The 19,889-nt window shown below is 42.9% G+C and overlaps 1 long non-coding RNA gene across 1 annotated transcript in view; it reads right to left on the reverse strand.

Annotated features, from left to right (window-relative positions):
* Positions 1–3,551: 3,551 nt before the first annotated feature.
* The window catches only part of LOC143981916 (uncharacterized), a 34,408-nt gene continuing 18,070 nt past the window's right edge, over positions 3,552–19,889 (reverse strand). The window contains exons 2-3 of the long non-coding RNA XR_013274378.1: positions 4,687–4,846; positions 3,552–4,572 (exon numbers count right to left, since the gene is read on the reverse strand). This is a non-coding gene — a long non-coding RNA (uncharacterized LOC143981916). The remainder of the gene's footprint in view (positions 4,573–4,686; positions 4,847–19,889) is intronic.

Genomic DNA, 19,889 nt, shown 5'->3' on the forward strand with positions numbered 1-19,889 from the left:
CAACGCGTTTCAAAAAGTGCATATAATTAGTTTCTTCTTCAGGGAAGCCACTCTTTGTAAACACATAATAAACAATGCATATAAAACAGACCAAAAATACACATAAAAAATATATCTATATAACAATAAGCACCAACATTTGATTACTCACATGTTCTCCCTTTACACCAAAGGGACATTTCTCTCTCCTTCACCAGAACCGCCCAAAAAGGACAGCACCAAACGAAAGGATAATCTGTTGGTTTACCACTGCACTGCAAAGCCCAGGAGTCAAAAAGACTCAACAATAGATGGAAAGAAAACTCCTTTTCACATGTCAAGTGGCTCAAGTGTAAAGAAACCACAACAAATGAGCCCTCAATCAACAGAAAGACCTAAGGCAGAAAAGAGACCATGAGGATACTTTTAATTTTACTCTTACTTTACCACTTCTCTCAAAGATAGAAAGAATAAAAAAAATATATAGCTATTACTTACAACGATATTATGGTCCAAAATACATAGACCCAAAAGAATCTCAGTTCCTAAGTCTTTCTGCCGATACAACGAGATCCTGGAGACATGTGAACAGTTTCCACCTGTTTGGGCTTTTGGCGTCTCCCTTAAATAGCCCAAATCGAGATGACTGGCGTCAAAAGATCCTCCAATCAAAAAATGCTCCTTGAATGGAAAGGGAGAAGCCTGCGGTACTTTCTTTATTGACCAAAGAACCAATGATCCGTATCTAAGTAATCTAAAACATTCCCATTCATCTACTCACCAAAATCTTGGTGGATTCTGACATAGAAGTCGGGGTACCGCCAAAGTATGGAACGGCCAAGTGACGTTCACCGACAGCAGACTATGGCCCATTGTCAGGTGAATGTGGGTCACAGGAGTGCAGACTAAAGTTCACTACTAAAATGTAATACTTACCAACTCTCTGTCATTTTGCACATAACAGCCATGATACTCCTCTTGTGGGGTACCCCACTTGCACTTCTGGTACCTCCTCTCACTGAGTGCACCTATAGCAAATCAATTGCTATGGGGTCACCCATGTGTGCTTGCTCCCAAGCCAGCTCTGTGTGTCCATTGACACACAGAGAGGGGCTAAGCCTTGCCCCCTTCTACATCCTCAAGTAAAAAATGAAAAAGAAATCATTGTAAATATTAGACTTGCATATAAAATGCCAGGTGTCCACTTGAATGGGATAGGATCACAAACATAAAACGAATTAGTCGTCCTTCTTTGTAGATCCTAGAACACATAACATTAAATTATAATAATAAAAAAAAAACAACAAACATAATTACCCTGAAATGGTTCTGAATAAGTCTCTGATGTACATAATTCCCTATGTCTAAGGAATCTTCAGAGGCAGCCAGGAGAGGCGGTATTTCTGGTGGCAGATCATCATTGATGTGCAAGTCTACATTGTTTGCAAGAGCAATATTGTGTAGAATTGCACATACAATCTGACACCAATTCCAGAGAGTGCTGTAAAAACCCATCAGTTTTTGATAGGCATCGGAATGTGGCTTTCCACATTCCAAATGTCCTCTCGATAACTGAACAGGTACGGCTATGTGCACTATTATATCTAACCTCGGCCACAGTCTGGGGATTCGACAGAGGCATCAGCAACCAAGATCGACATCCATATCCTGCGTCTCCTATAATAACAAACGAAAATATCATAAGTACTATTTAACAATTAATTAACATAAATAATAAAGAAATGTAAGTTTGCTTACCCACCAGCCAGCCCTCTGGAATTTGTCTTCTTTCGAATCGTTCAAAGAGCTGGCTGCCGTTGCAACTTTCGGGAAACCCAGATCTGATACTCATAATGCGCTGGTGGGAGTCAATCACCACTTGTACATTTAACCAATGGTAGCTTTTCCTGTTATGGAATTGCTCCTCCCTATTATGTGGTGATATCAGCAGAATATGAGCACAGCGATTATATGTAAAATAGCCGCGTTTGTGGGAAAGGACACGATAGATAGGAAGACAGTTAAGAGGAAGGTAAATACGTGCTACTAATATGAGTACAGTCTATGGCTCCCAGGCAATTTGGCATCCCTCCTTGTCAGAAAAATACAACCTTCACCTCTTGCCACTCGTCATCGGTTCTAGGGAAATGGATGTACCTATCCACATGTCTTTTGATAGCTTTCAGAACCGATTTCAGGAATCTAGAAAGACTGGTATGACTAATTCCAATGATCGAGCACATGATGGCTTAAAGTTACCCGTAGCTAAATAATTTAGGGCAGCCAATAGCCTGACAATGGCAGGGATTGCATGGGTTCTCCTTGTCAAGGGTTCAATTTCATCTGATATGAGGTGGTAAACCTCCATGACCCCCTGACGGTTCAGCCGAAACATGTCCTCGACATCATTGTCAGACAGCTCATCCAGGACTGTGCGTCTCCGGAACACACAAGGCTGTCTTGAGCCTAACATTTGTGATCCTAGTGCGATGTGAACAGCTGCTGCTGCGACAGCCGTTACGCCTAACAGTAGGATGGTCTCCTCAATATTCTTTAATGCTGTCTGAAATAAACAATAATAATAATATATATAAGATTTATTGTAGGATCATTTTGCTAACTATCATGCATATAAAAAAATATATATATCACACACACACACACGGTCGGTCAGGTCACATGTAGCCCTCCCCCGGTCAGTTAGTCACCAGCCCTGAAATTACCCCATCTAGGCTGTGGGCATCGCTTCCTCTGGGGGCGGAATCACCTTGCATCTTCTCCTTCTCAACTTCCCTTGGGTCCTCTCCTTCCTTCTCGGCAGCCAATAGGATCTCTCCTTCCCTCGGCCAATTGGGTGTCAGGTCTCAGGATCCACTTCCTGATTGGCTGTGAGGAGAATCAGGAAGACAATAGCAAATATTAGTTTGCTATTGTCACATAAGTGGGTGGGCACGGGGTGATCTGTGTCCCGAACCAACACTTTTTTTAAGACAATTAAATCAATTGGCTTAAAAAAAAAAACTTTGGAATCCACACATACGGTGCCCTGCATGTAGATTAGGGGCCGGGCACATGGGTGGCGCTCCTTCACCCCATATGGACAGGCTGTGTGTCTATAAACACACACACACGTATATATATTACAGCTATGCACATACACAAATATAATTTATATATACTGTGTCTAACCTGGCGTACAGCTTATGTGGGAGCTGATGATACAGGGGGAGATGTGATTCCTATCTCTCTTGCCGGCAAGGTGGACAGAGAAAGCCAATAAACTTCCTATTTCCATTTCTGTCCGTTTTCTGTGCATGCGCATGCGCCGTAGACAGCGGCACGCAGGCGCACTGAGCGTGGCATCCTCGGTAACGAAGATGCCGCGCGTCTCGGTTCCCATGCGCATGCGCGGGAGTGACGTCATCGCGGCTTTGCCGAATGACAGCGGCGGAGCTGCGAGACCCCACCGAGAAGATGGATGCGGCGGACAGCGGTGACTTCGCTGGCTCCTGTGTCAGGTAAGTGACACATAATGGGCTACTATGCGATGCATAGTAGTCCCACTCCCACTCGTCCCAAATCCCTAAACCTAATCCCGCTCCCACTAGTCCAAAAATCAAAAACCCACAATAGTCTAAACATATTACCTATTTTCTGTCCCAGATTTGACTTTCTTCTGGATATGTTGTCGCCTGCCTTATTGAGACATGATACCCACTACAGAGAGTCTATACCTCCATGTGAACGTTTGCTTATAACACTAAGGTAAGTAGACAAATTAATATAGTATATCATGAATTGAATAAAGACAACATAATTGCAAAAACAAATATTTATTTGTAAACTGTAAAAAAACGGAATAGATAGCAATAAAGTAGTATACAACAGTAAAACAACTTTGATAATTATTATTTTGTAAATATAATCTTTATTAACAAATTGAAAGTTATATTAATGAAAACAATAATAATCTAAGAAGAAAAAAATATAATATTATAGATCGTGATGTGAGGGAGGGGTGGTATGGGACTCCTCTCGAGGGGGGTGAGGATGATTTTGCTGTGCCCTATACATTGGGACACGGGCAGTGTCATAGGTGGGAGGAGGTGGGATGGGATACATTGTTGGGCCGGGGTACTGGATAGAAGATGGAGCAGAGTATTGTAGGTTGGAAGGGCCAGGATATTGTATGTTACTAGGATCATAATTTGTATACATATCACTCTTTTGCACATCTGGTCTGGAGGTTGAACAACTTTTGTGTTGGTATGTTTCAATGACATGAAGAATTTCACTTCTCATTGCACATTGCCATTTTTGTCTACCGAATCTATAAGTGGAATTAAACTTCGGGTAAAGGCAGCAGTGTCCCCCATGTCTTTGCGATATGCAGCCAACATCTGCTTCACCACCTCCACAAAATCCTCACGTTGTTGCTGTTTGGTTTTTCTTTTTCTTATTTGTGCTGGCTCCGGTTCGTTATCCATCAGACTGCCTGGCTCATTTTCCTCAAATGAAGGACAATTTGACATTGGAGGACCAACCACATCCTCCTGCTGCTCGGTATCCTGCTCATCCTCCGTTGCATTCAGTCTGAAAAGAAATATAAAAAAAAAAACAATACATATATATATATGTATGTGTGTGTATATATATATATATATATATATATATAAAACACATAACTCTTCATGAATATATACTTACTCTCTCAGATCCATCACAGGTTTGACAAATTGAAGGTCCAATAAATGACAGTAAACTCTCGATTTCTTGGCACCTGATCCACTTCTTATTTGTGATTGTTTTTTGAACTCCCTCCTATAGTTGTCTTTCAATGTTTTCCATCGTTTTTTAAGTTGTTCAACTGAAAGATATGAAATTATATCATATTTTTATTTACAGATATCTTGCCACTGGAAATAGCTATACATCACTACAATATGAATACCGCATAGGAATATCCACAATTAGTGAGATTGTGAAGGTAAGATGTGATGCTATATGGAATCTAAAGAAAGAATTCATGCCATTACCGAATAAAGAGAAATGGAAAGATGTTGCCGATCGCTTCTAGAGTAAAGCAAACTTTCTTAACTGCCTGGGAGCTATCAATGGAAAACACATTAGGGTTATAAAACCCTGTCAGAGTGGAAACAGATATTTTAATTACAATAAGTATTTTTCAATTGTTCTTATGGCTGTTGTTGATGCAGACTACAAATTCCTATTTGTTGATATCGGATCATTTGGAAGTTGTGCAGATTCAACTGTTTTTCAAAATTCGAAGTTTGGAAAGCGGCTAGTTGTAAAGAAACTAGATTTACCGGAGAACAAACCACTACCTGGGACTGAAAATCCAGATATGCCTTTTGTGTTAGTGGCTGATGAGGCATTTGCTATTAATGAACACCTAATGAAGCCCTACTCACAGAGGAATCTCGACCCACGGAAGAGTGTTCAATTACCATCTATGCCGTGCGTGCAGGCTAGTAGAATGTGCTTTTGGAATACTTGCCAACAAAATGGAAAATTTTCCACAAACCAATTAATCTGAAAATTCTATGAAAGTAATAAAAGCAGCATGTGTTCTACAGAACTTGGTACGAGAGAGAGATGGTGTCAATTTTGAGGACACTTTGGCCCACAATTTAGAACCAGCTGACTTTGTCCATGTTCGAGGTCCAACAGTTGGATTCACAACAAGAGATAAATTGGCTGATTATTTCATGAGCCCTGCTGGTGAATTTAGCTGGCAGGGAGATATGATTTAACCCTTTCTGCAATCCCCAAATTAACAAAAATATGTCTTCTATTCAAAGATAGTTACCATATATGTTATAAGTTATGCTCTGGTGTGGTCCTCGGCTGCATCGGAGGATCTCCTCCTGCGTGGATAATGTTTGGCCCCTGTGTGGGCAAGTTTGTATGTCAATGAAAAATTCAATAAAAAATATTTTATTTATCGGTTTATACTCGAGTATATACAGTATTTGTTGTAGCACCGTTAATTTTTGATTAGCTTAGAACGATTCTTTATTCTAAATAACCACAATTTTTCTTCGTGTCTCTTTTTGTATGATATAGTATTTTGATTAGATTACATATTGAATATTGTTTGATTATTTGTGTCATGTAATAAACATAATAAAATGTATTTTTGTTTTCTTTTATATATGTAACAAATAAATTACAAACATCACTACGGAATGATTATGTTGCTGAGTTTGGGACTAGTGGGAGTGGGATTAGGGTTAGAGATTTGGGACTAGTGGGAGTGGGGTTAGGGTTAGGGATTTGGGACTAGTGGGATTAGGGCTAGGCATTTGGGACTAGTGGGAGTGGCATTAGGGTTAGAGGCAGGCCCGGACTGGCCATAGGGCAGACCGGGCTCGGGGCCGCCCGTGGCCTGTTGATGATCAGGCCGCACAGCGGGGGGTAAGCGGCGGCCGCGGCCTGATCGTGGGTAACAGGCCATGGCCGCCGCTTGCCTACCGCCATACGGCCATGCCTGTGTCATGCGGAACTGGCGACTGCATGGGCTGTGCTGTGTGTCTCTCACACACACAGCTCAGCCTCAGCGCCGCGCTGACAGTTCTGCTCTCCTCCTCCAGCCATGGGCGTCCGCACGGTGGGGAAAGTTGCTGCTGTCACTATTCCCCCCTCGCTCCCCCTCCCCTTCTCACGTCGGCAGCAGAGGAAGAGAAGGCATTCCTGTATGGTCGTTTTCCCTCCCCATTGGCCAAAACAGAGGGCCAATCAGAAGAAACTAGAGGGGCATCATGGGAAATGTAGTCCCAGAGATACATGGCACCATTGGTCTCAGCAGGGAGCAGACTACAGTCCCCAGCATGCACTCTGCTGGGGTGAAAGAGAAAACCCAGAAACAAGCTGAGGAGTGCTTGTAACAGCTACTACAGGAGACATGGCAAATGAAACAGAGGACTGTGCTGGGGGAACTAATAGCCCCAGCACAACCAGAGAGAGAGCTACGCTGCACCACACCACCAGAGAGAGTCACGCTGCACCACACCACCAGAGAGAGTCACGCTGCACCGCACCACCAGAGAGAGCCACGCTGCACCGCACCCCCAGAGAGAGCCACGCTGCACCGCACCCCCAGAGAGAGCCACGCTGCACCACACCCCCAGAGAGAGCCACCCTGCACCGCACACCAGAGAGCCACCCTGTACCCGCACCACCAGAGAGAGAGCCACCCTGTACCCGCACCACCAGAGAGAGAGCCACCCTGTACCCGCATCACCAGAGAGAGAGCCACCCTGTACCCGCAGCACCAGAGGGAGCCACCCTGTACCCGCAGCACCAGAGGGAGCCACCCTGTACCCGCAGCACCAGAGGGAGCCACCCTGTACCCGCAGCACCAGATCGAGCCACCCTGTACCCGCAGCACCACAGGGAGCCACCCTGTATCCGCAGCACCAGAGGCAGCCACCATGTACCCGCCCACCAGAGGGAGCCACGCTGTACCACACCACCAGAGAAAGAGCCACGCTGTACCTGCACAACCAGAGAGAGAGAGACATGCTCTACCGCACCGCCAGAGAGCAGGTCAGTGTCACTGGGCCATGGACACAATAGGAGACAGACAGTACTGGCATGGCCACAATAGGACTGGGACACTATAATATAAAGGGGAATGCCCTGTAAAAGGGCACTGTAATCATTGCAGTGCCCCTTTTTAGTGCAGTTCCTTTTATATCACAGTGTCCCTGCACATTACAGTGTGGAGGACCAACACCAGCCACCCCCGCTAATGTCTACTGAACACCATCCCCCTCCCCCCGGTCCCTGGAAAGGTTGGCTGCTCAGTCTAAAATGCCCGGGCCTATTTTTTGTCCCAGTCCGGGCCTGGTTAGAGGTCTGGGACTAGTGGGAGGGGGATTAGGGGTAGGGTTAGAGATTTGGGACTAGTGGGAGTGGGATTATGGTTAAAGATTTGGGATTTTTGACTAGTAGGATTAGGGATTTGGGACTAGTGGGGTTAGGGATGTGGGAGTGGGATTAGGGTTAGGGATTTGGGACTAGTGGGAGCGGGATAGGGATTTGGGACTAGTGGGAGCGGGAGGGTGATATAGTTCTGGTACTTAAGTTTGCTGCTTTTTTGTTTCTTGTTCATTTTTTCCCACTCTGGTATATACCTCTGTGCCACAATGTTCCATGTCTAATTTTTCCCGTTTCGATTTGCATAATTGTCATTTTTCAGATCCCATAGTTCTGGGAAGCCCCTCATGGTGCTGATGAACTCCTCTGGCTCTCATACTCCTGCTTCTTTCATATTTTCAGGTATTGCTTCTTGTTCTCGCTGGTCTCTTCTCCTCCATCTTATTTTAGCTCCTATCCACCTCTACAAACAGGATTTCCTGATTTCCCAGCATCCTACACTTCAGTGAGATCATGTTACCTTCCCACAGCTAGTCCTGATGTTGTGGATGCTATCTTTCTGCTTGCATGTTTATCTTTTGTTTGTGAGATTGTGTAAAACAAGCAGTGTCTTGTTTTACTTCAAATCTTAATTTTTCTAGGATTTTGCTTGGAAATCATTTTGACCTTTCCACAATTTCAGTCCTGTTGTTGTAGATGCTCTCTTTTTCTACTTACATGTTTACTTTTTTGTGAGATCATGTGACTTTTCTACAGCTCAGGGTGGATTATAGGCATTTTTACAGCACTTTCAATTCATTTCAATGGAGAGTTTTTTTGAAGCGCTTTTTTCAACGCAAAAGCTACTCCAAATATGCTGCTTGCAGGACTTTTCTCAACGCCCCGCCAGCGCAGCGCCTCGCCTTGTGTTAAAGGGTCCATTGAGATGCATGGAGAGCGTTTTAATAGCGATATTTTTAGCACTAAAACGCCTTGGGGTGAAAGGGGCCTTAATGACAGCTTCTCTGCACGCTGTGAAGATCAACGGAGAACATGTTCTCTTTTGATATTACTTTGATAAACTGCTAATGGTCACAGGATCACAGCTCATCTCTGTTACATAAACGGATAGAGTGAGTTGGGTGCTAGCAGTCTATATTAAAATAGCGGCATTTTTTGGGGGGGGGGGTGTCAGCAAACAATCCAACCACCACCCCACCCCCCCACTTGGTCGGTCAGGTCACATGTAGCCCCCCCCCGGTCGGTTATGCCGCGTACACACGATCGGAATTCTGGCCAGAAAAAGACCGATGACAGCTTTCCATCGGAAAATGTGACCCTGTGCATGCTCAATTTTCCCGACGGAAAAACTTTCTGTCAGTAATTCCGATCGTGTGTATGCAATTCCGACATGCCAAAAATCACACATGTTCAGATTCAACTACGAGACAGAAGCTATTGGCTACTGGCTATTGAACTTCCTTTTTCTAGTCCCAATTGGAATTTGATGTGACCGTGTGTAGGCAAGACAGCTTGATCCGAATTCCATCAGGAAAACCATCAGAGCTTTTTCCGACGAGAATTCCGATCGTGTGTACGCGGCATTAATCACCAGCCCTGAAATTGCCCCATCTAGGTTGTGGGCATCGCTTCCTCCGGGGACCGAATCGCCCTGCACCTCCTCCTTCTCAACTTCCGTTGGGTCTTCTCCTTCCTCCTCGGCGGCCAATAGAATCTCTTCTTCCCTCGGCCAATTGGTTGTCGGGTCTCAGGACCCACTTTCTGATTGGCTGAGAGGAGAAATATATATATATACATATATACACACACACACAAATATATATATATATATATATATATCTCTGTTACATAAATGGACACCAGTGTGTGAATCCATAATCCCACGGGTAGAAAAACAGAAATAAATAGTAAAACAATCCTGGATCTAGTACAAAATGACAGCTTCAATATCAAAAGTATCTTATCGGACATTATCTGCTGAAAAAATTACCACAACTATGCATACTTCACTATCATTATTGGAACTATATCAAAATGAATAAATAATAACATATATAGCATCCATGCATATTGTCATGGCACCTGTAAATTTGAACAGATCCAAAAAAAATGTGCTAATGACATCCATATAATAAACTGAATAAAAATATGTAAGTATATATCATAATTTCCATATAAATACAAGCACCCAAAGGTAAAGCCAGTGCTCGCAACACTAGGCATATTACGCATACCAAAAATTCCATACAAACAACAGGTTAATTAATATCAAAACAATGTCAGAATAGCCCTTATGTGGAGAAGCACTGAAATAGTGTATGTAAAAAAATGGAAAACAAAAAAGTTTTTACGTAGAACCGTAAAAACGTGAAGAAGGACCCTGAGAAAATCAAGTAATAAAGTTATGCCATGTTTTGTATGCACAATAATAGTGCATGCACAATAAGTGGAGAACTACAAACCATAAATAAAACCTCCTCAGAAATCTGAAGAGGAATATGGATAATAATAAGAGTAGTAATCATAAAGGATTCTCTGCAATGCATATTTCATATCACAGTATAGAAAGAATAAAGAAATGACTCATTCAATGCAAAGTCGCGAAAAAAAAATCGCACAAATCGAATGAATCACATTAATGGTATGCGATTGCAAAAACGTTTTTGTAGCAAAATTGCATAACATAAAGATGTTTATCAATTTAAATTACTTATGAATCAACGAAGATATACGTATCAAAATCACACAAATCACATTAATCGTATGTAATTACAAAAACTTTTTTCTTGCAAAATCACATTACTTATGAATCAATGAATATATACGTATCAGAGTACATTTATTCATAGAAGTGAGAGACGTCCCACTCAAACTTCAAGCCTGTGGTGCGTCTAGTATTTAAAATTGAAAATCCTTCTGACTTCTTGTTTATACAGCATACTGAATTTAGCTCTGTCTCTAGGTGGTTTAACAATTTTTTCTATACCTTGAATACTGAGGCTGGAAGTATCTCTTGAATGGACATCGTTCCAGTGGCGAGCTACGTTAGTGGCATGTTCTTTTTCTATGTCATAGAGATGGTTGTGAAGACGATCTCTCAATCTGCGAGTAGTTCTGCCTGTGTACTGGATAGAACAAGCAGTACACGTAATGGCATAAATTATATAGCGTGTATTGCAGTTTATAGAAGACTGTATTTTATATGATTTACCCGTAGAGGAGGAAGTAACAGTGTCCCCCCCTTTTATAAAAGGGCAACACGTGAAAGACCGACTACCGCATTTATATGTTCCTTTGAACTGTAGCCAATGTGTAGCAGGTTTTTTACTAAGGTAAAGACTGGGGGTCAATAATCCACCCAGAGCCGGTGCTCTCCTTGACACTGTACATATTCCCTTTGCAATAATGTGAGAATAAACATGATCGTTAGACAATAATGGTAAATATTTGGCAACTATCTTTGCGACCTTATGGAACTCAGCTCTATATGAAGTAGAAAAGGTTGGAATCGAGTGATCTCTATTTGAATTTTTATGTCTGTTGGGTTTGTAAATTAACAGATTGGATTTTTTGTTGGCAATGGACAAAGCCCTATTAATAGTTGACCTGGAATAACCCCTGGCTTCAAATGTAGCTGACATCTGTAGTGCCTCCTGTTCAAAGTCTGCTTGTCTGGTACATAGTCTTTTTAATCTCAAAAATTGGCCTGCCGGAATTCTTTTAATGGTGTGAGATGGGTGGCTGGAATCTGCAGATAAGAGTATTGCCCACTGTCGGTTTCCTGTATAGATTTGTGATGATCTCATGATTGTCTCCTGTGAGCCTCACAGCCAGAAATTCTATGGTTTTTGGATCATGGTGACCAGTAAATTTTAAATTTAGATCGTTGTCGTTCATATATTCTAACCATTGACCCAGACTGGTGTGAGGGTCAGAGACAATAAACAGGAGATCGTCTATACAGTGTCCCTTCGACAGGGACTTTCCGGTCCAAAAATGTGGGACCTCTCCCACCATCCCATATACAAATTAGCCAAGGATGGTGAGAACTTCGCTCCCATAGAGGCCCCGCACTTCTGGAGATAAAAGTCCCCAAACATAAAAAAGTTGTGTGTCAAAAGGTATTCTAAGCTCATGATAATAAATTCTTGTATGGCTAGGGAAAACTTTCCTGATCTTTTTAAGAAAAAAAAGACACTGCCTGCAAGCCCAGAGAATGTGTTATTGAGGAATATAAGTTAGAAACATCACATGTTATCCAACTGTAGTCCCCATTCCAAATCAAACCATTAAGCCTGGACAAGAGTTGTTTAGTATCACATAGGTAGCCTGGCAATTCCGCCACTAATGGCTGTAGCTGCTGGTCTACCCGTTGTCCTAATCTCTCATTTAAGGAATCTATACCCACCACAATTGGTCTACCTGTAAGAGGGGTTAACCCATTGTGTAATTTAGGAAGGTGATGAAAAATGGGGATAACAGGAAACTTGGGTATAAACATCTTTCTCTTTTTTTGTAAATAAACCCATGGAAACAGCACAATTCAACAAAGAGGACAACTCAGCCCTAAAGCAATCAGTGGGGTCTCCTCTTAATTTACGGTAAGTCAAGGGATCCGATAGTTGTCTCGCAGCCTCTTCTCTATACATGGCTGCACTCATGACAACCACCGAACCCCCCTTATCGGCATTTTTAATCACAATGCTATCATCCTTACACAGACTCTCAATAGACATTTTTTCATCATGAGACAGATTATCCACTGATTTCTTTGAAATACTGTGTGCTAAAACAGTCAAATCCCTTTCAAAGTGTGGTACATGTCCATATCCTTGCCTCTCGAGTTCACTGGGTAAAAGTCAGATTTCATCTTAAATGATACTGCACCACAATGGACATCATTATTGTCTATATTAGTGTCTGATTCAATAAGGTCCATAATGGCACACACATCTTTAAACAATTGAGGGGAAGGGGGGATAGACTCACCGACTGCTGTCTTATCCGCTGGTGGGCAATTGGTCAATTCCGCTGATTCAAAATAATGTTTTTGCAGTGTTAAAGTCCTAGCTAGTTTATTCATATCCAAGATTGTTCCAAACAAATTAAAATGATTGGTAGGGCAGAAGTTTGAACCCCTGGATAACAAAGCAATGTCGGCAGAAGAGAAAGATCTCTCAGACAAATTGACCACATAAAAATGTTGGATTACTTCCATCCCCGCAGCTGGTAGCGACCCTTGCTTTTAGTATTTGTCATGTTTTTCTACCTGTGGGATTATGGATTCACACACTGAGCATGGCTGACAAGTACAATTGTTGGCCACCCTTTTGTTGCTCAGGTGTGTTCTATTCTGCTAACAAACCTTTTGTTTGTTTAATTCTCATAGGGGAGAAAAGACTCAGACAGCAGGATACCAGGGACCGCCGACCTTGCCAGCATGAATGGGAGGTTAGCCCCATCCCCCCCGTGGATGTGCATGTGGAGGAAGGAGAGGTGGAGGAAGTAGTGGAGATGGGCACCCCACCAGGTAAGTGTCTGACACCACAGCTTCAGGTAATGAATGTATGCCTACATATTTCTAAAGACATGTTTTTTCATCTATTTTAGGTGATGTTCTGGTTGGGGAAAGGGACCCATTTCAAAGCACCATTTCTATTAAAGGTTAGAAAAAGACAAAAATTACATTTTTTATCCCAAAAATTTATATTAAAAGGCACATGTGAATGTGGCCAGAATAAAAAGTTTTATAATCAACAATGTGTGGCGTCTTCTTTCAATGCTCAATACCAGTTTGGTAAAAGTGATTTGGTGTTTCCAGTGACAATGGGCCTTATTTAATAAATGAAAATACACTTGGCACTACAAGTGCACTAGGAGAACATAGGAGACAGCCCAAACGAAAAGCAAGCAAAAAACATTTCAAGATTTTATCTTCTTTTTTTTATTTTATAAAATTAAACATTGTGTGGCATTGCAATGGCCCCTCCACCGTTAAAATAAGTCACATATTTTTCACGAACCTCACGGGCACTTTGGGGGGCCAAGCCAGTACGGCCCGTATCCAGGCCCGTCATATTATTTTTGGGAACAAGTCCGGCCTCAGGCCCAAATGATGAAATATAATTTGAAAAGTTCTTATTTAAATAATTGTGCAAGATGCAACATGTAAGGACAAGATGATTTTGTTTGTATTCCGCCATGTGTATTGGAGTAAGAAAAACGCGGAACCGGCTGGCCATTATTCCGAAGGCATTTTCCACAACTCTTCTCGCTCTGGTCAGCAGGTAGTTAAAAACCCTCCTCTCGGGGATGAGGGTCCTTTGGGGGAATGGCCTCATCAGGTGCTCGCCCAGACTGAAGGCTTCATCTGCAATGAAGACAAGGGGGAGTCCTTCCACATTATCTGTATCAGGTGGCAATCCCAGGCCACCAGTCTGGAGACGCTGGTAGAACTCCGTCTGGGCGAAGACTCCTCCATACGACATCCAGCCATTCTTCCCCACGTCCACATACAGAAATTCATATTGTGCCGACACCACCGCCATTAACACAATACTATGAAACCCCTTATAGTTGTAATAGTATGACCCCGAATGGGGTGGTGGCACGATGTGGAAGTGCTTCCCATGTATCGCCCCTCCACAGTTGGGAAAGTCCCAACGGGTGGCAAAATGGGATGCCACAGTTTGCCATTCCTGTGGCGTTGAAGGAAACTGGGGAGTCAAAGCAGAAAAAAACAAAATAAGTACTTTTGCACATTACCATTGCAAGTACATTATAACAAAAACAAACATTCTTTAACAACATCAGTATAACCTTTTTAAAAAAGCTTATTTAACCACTTGGCAATTGCTGTCAGTAAATATATGTTGGCAGAATGGCTCGGCTGGGCAAATTAACGTCCCCATACGTTACTTTGAAATGCACGCGCGCCTGCCGCAAGCTCCGTGACCGTGCCGTGGAACACGCAGACTCGATTGCCACTGGGATACACACGATTGTTGTCACGGAGCTGAAGAATGGGGAGATGCCGATGTAAACAGCATCTCCCCCTTCTGCCTAGTGACAGGACACTGATCGTCTGCTCCCTGTCATCGGGAGCAGTGATCAGGGTCATGTCACTGCTAGCCCATCCCTCAGACAGTTAAACACTCCCCCAGAACACACTTAACCATTCCTCCGCCCCCTTGTGGTTAACACCTTCACTGCATGTGACATTTTTACAGTAATCAATACAGTTTTCTAGCATTAATCGCTGTATTAATGCCAATGGGCCCAAAAATGTTTCAAAATTGTCCAATGTGGCAGTCACGATGAAATTCGGTGATCACCGCCATTACTAGTTAAAAAAAATTTGAATAATAAAAATGCCATCAAACTATACCATATTTTGTATACGCTAAAACTTTTGCACAAACCAATCAAATTTGTTGAAGAATACGTATCGGCATAAAATGATGTAAAAATATTATGGTTAATATATTTTGGGTGTATATTTGTTATAGCGAAAAGTGAAAAATAATGTGTATTTTTCAAAATGGTGTTTTTTTTGTTGGTGTTTGATCACCTGTTTTTTTGGATGAAATACCACCAAAATCAAGCTCTATTTGTGTTAAAAAAATGACGTAAATTTAGTAGAAGAGCCATGTTACAAGGACGCACAATTCTAAATTAAAGCAACGCAGTGCCAAAATCGCCAAAAGTGCTGATAGTCAGGAAGGGGGTAAATCATTCCGGGGCTGAAGTGGTTTAAAACTACAATATATAATTCAACATTAATTTAAGGACACACAGACCATTTGGACTAATATTAAGGGGGGGGGGGGGTTTCAGTTAAGGACACACAGACCATTTGGACTAATATTAAGGGGGGGGGATTCAGTTAAGGACACACACACCATTTGGACACTTTTTAAGGGGGTGTTTAGGATAAAGCACTACAATGGAGCTGACAAAAGACATTGTTAAGTGACTAGATTAGGTGGATATGGGCCCACCATAGCATGCTGGTGAGGTTAGTGAAGGCAAATATTCATGAAAGACAAAAAAGGAGCATTAAAAGATTACAGCATGCATAAGGACAAAGGGGACATTCACAGCATATTGCAATCATGGTAGAGATTGAGGAAAGAAATACAATACATTAGCAAACATTAAAGACAATAAAATGTGATGTTAAATGATAAATCTTACCTTAATATAGTCCTCCTGCAGGACCTGAATGATGGCAGAACAGGTCTCTGGGATGATTCCCAGAGCATGGGGGAAGATGCCTGTCGAGAACTTGAGGTCCTGAAGACTTCTCCCCATTGCCAAGTAACGCAACGTAGTGACTAGCCTCTGTTCCGGACTGATGGCTTGCCGCATGCAGGTATCCTGCCTGCTGATATAAGGGGTCAGCAAAGCAAACAGACGGTGAAAAACGGGGTCTGTCATCCGGAGATAATTCCTGAAATCATCATGATTATTCTCCCGGATCTCACAAAGCAAAGGCATGTGCGAGAACTGGTCACGCTGGAGTAACCAATTCTTCGTCCATGAACTCCTCCCCACCCTGTTCATGGACTGGTCTTGGGTTGAAGAATGAACTGCAACACCAAGCCCAAGCAAAGCACGAACTCGACGACAAGTACGTACACGCAACATGGCTTCAAAATGGTCGGCTGGTCAGAACGAACTTAACAGAAGGCACTGAGGAACAGCAAGGCCTATGAAAAGCGAGCTGAAAGTCAGCAACGAGCTGAAAGTCAGCAACGAGCGGACTAGATTGCACTGCAAAATACAGATACGAACTGACTACATGCACTGAAAACCAGATACAAACCTCACAAGCACAAACTGAACAGCAGTTAAACGATCTGAAAAATACGAGTCTGAAAAGCGTGAATCGTCTCTCACCAAACTTCTGCTAACACGAGGTAAACACAAAATTAGCAGAAGGATCCCAAAGGGTGGCGCACTTGGTATTGAACTTCCGTTTTATAGTCTCGTCGGACCCGGTGTACGTCACTGGGTACCAGACAGTTGGACTTTGTTGTGATCGTGTGTAGGCAAGTCCGTTTCGGCGGAACTCTATCGGAACTCAGTTGGAAAGTCCTTTGGAGTTCAGTCCGCTCGTGTGTACGCGGCATTAGGTGCTGTCCTGAAAGACATTAAGGGAAATATGTGGTATATCTATTTTATTTTAAATCAGTAAGGACTTTATTGTAAATGACTGATGCATTATGAGAAAAATTAAATATATGCAAAAAAAAGATTTATTTTGTAAATAACTTAAATTCTTGTAAATAATGTAAATGCTGTGTACCAAAAATGTAATTTTAATGTTGCAATAGAACAAGCAGCAGGATAAAATGTATATGTTTTCCCCGCACTAATGGTACTTGTGTACAAATTATTACTGATTTAAAATTTTTTTTTTTTTAAAAACTTTTATTATTTTTTTTCCCTTAAAATGCAAATAAAAAATAAAATTCTCAGGAGGACTTTAAAATCAAAAGAAAGCCCTGTTTGCCCCCCCCCCCCCCCCCCCAAAAGAAAAGTATAATTCTTGCATCATAAGTGATTACAAAGTTAAAGACTCATGAATAGACACAGCGGAAATGTGAAAATATGGTCTGGTCCATAAGGGGTAAACAGGTGTGCGAGCCAAAGTGGTTAAAGCAGTTTGTTCTGCGGTAAATCAGTCACGCAAGGTTTTTCATCTAGTGCGTGAGGTCAATTATCAAAAGAAAAAAAAGGTCTATTAGGTACATTCTACATAGTAGATGCATATAAATAATGCATATGTAATGCCCCATACACACGGTCGGACATTCCGACCACAAAATCCGTCTTATTTTGGATGGATTATGGGCAAAACTTGTCTTGCATACACATGGTCACACAAAGTTGTTGAAAAATCCAATCGTTCGAAAACAAGGTGACATAAATCAAGTACGACGGGACTACATAGTAACCAATAGCTTTTGTTTCCAAATTTTTTTGTGCGTCGGAATGCTCTACACAAGATTGGAAAAAGTCAGATCGGATTTTGTTGTCGGAAAAACTCAAACTTTTTTCATCGGAAATTCCGACAGAAAAAGTCAGAGCCCCCACACGATCAGATTTTCAGACAACATAATCCAATCTGACTTTTTCTGTCGGAATTTCCGACTGTGTGTATGGGGCATAAGAAATACTACTGCATGGAAATGTACTTACTGCAATTATCTTTCCCCAGATTACGAAGGGTGTTCCAGTTTGGCAGTAGTGCTGATGCCATCTCCTCCCAGGATGAATTTTTGATAATCCTGTCCTTGTAATCAGGGTGAGACTTATCCCAGAGGTCGGCATGTGCTTGCACAGATGTAATCAATTGGTGTTGTGTGACCTCTCTCCTTGTCATGTATGATCGTGTGGCTCTCACAAAGAAAGATGGAGACATTGGGCAAGGTTAGCAAAGCCAGGAAAGGCTGGACAGTAAGTCAACACCCTTTTTTTTTTTTTTTTTTTTTTTTTTTTCTGTATTGGGGAAAAAACACTGAAAATCAACGCTGGCTAGAGATAACATGAGTTTAGGAGTGTTTTGCATTTTTACCGCTCATAAAATTCTCCAAAAAACGCGATCCTTAAGGTTTTTTTTTTCCTGCCTCTAAATGTCCCTCTTAACCAGTTGCCGACCGCCGCACGCCGATGTACGTCGGTACAATGGCACGGGCAGGCATAAGGACATACATGTACGTCCCTTGCCTCCCGCGGGTCGGGGGCCCGATCGGGCCCCCGCCCGGTGCCTGCGGCGGTCGGAATTCGTACGGGAGCGATCCCGGACGAGGGGACGGCCATTCATTCATGGCCACCCCCTCGCGATCGCTCCCGACGAATAGAAATCCCCGGTGACATCACTTCCTCTCCTGTAATGTAAACACAGGAGAGGAAGTGATGTATTCTCTCCTCCGTGTCGGTATTTTTCGTTCCGACACGGAGGAGAACGGATCAGTAAGTTGCACCAACACTCACACACACAGTAGAACATGCCAGGCACACTCACACCCCCCCTTTACCCCCCGATCACCCCCCCAATTACCCCTGCCCCCCAGTCACAGTGACACCAATGTCATTTTTTTTTTTTTTTTTTTTTTTTTTTGCATTGGTGTCATTTCTGACTGTAATAACTGTTAGGGCAGTTAGAGTTAGCCCCCTTTAGTTCTAATGTACCCCCCTAACCCCCCCAATAAAGGTTTAACCCCGTGATCACCCCCCGTCGCCAGTGTCACTAAGGCTGGGTTCACATTGCAGCGGTTTATGAGAACGAATGTGATTCGCACCGCACTGCAGTGCAAATCACATCCGATCTCTGTGCGATTCGAGTTCAGCCATTCGCCGCACCCGCCGCACCCGCCACACCCGCCGCACCCGCCGCAAATTCGCACGGGACCCTTTTTTTGGCCCGCAGCAGAATCGGATCGCATGGGTGTTCACACCATGCGATCCGAGTTTGCAGATCGCACTGCGATATGCGAACTGATCTGGGGGTGTCAGTAACATTTCACTGACACTCCCAGCAGTTCGCATAGGGCAGTGTGAACTGCCGCCGGGAGGCATGCGATGCGGGAACCCGCCGCGGATTCGCGGCGTTTCCGCATCGCTCCAGTGTGAACCCAGCCTAATAAGCGATCATTTTTCTGATCGCCGTATTAGTGTCACAGGTGACGCTAGTTAGGCAGGTAGGTATTTAGGTTCGCCGCAGCTTTTTATAGCGCCAGGGACCCCCATATACTACCGCATAAAGCCCCCTGATTGCCCCCTAGTTAACCCTTTCACCAGTGATCACCATATAACTGTTACAGGTGACGCTGGTTGGTTAGTTATTTTTTTATAGTTTCAGGGCACCCGCCATTTATTACCTAATAAAGGTTTAACCCCCTGATCACCCGGCGGGTGTCATTTGTGACTAATAACTGTTAGGGCAGTTAGGGTTAGCCCCCTTTAGTTATAAGGTACCCCCCTAACCCCCCCAATAAAGG

This window comes from Lithobates pipiens, unplaced genomic scaffold (assembly GCF_037356315.1).
Source record: "Lithobates pipiens isolate NorthernLeopardFrog02 unplaced genomic scaffold, aLitPip1_a1.2 Scaffold_16, whole genome shotgun sequence".
Classification (NCBI taxonomy): Eukaryota; Metazoa; Chordata; class Amphibia; order Anura; family Ranidae; genus Lithobates; species Lithobates pipiens.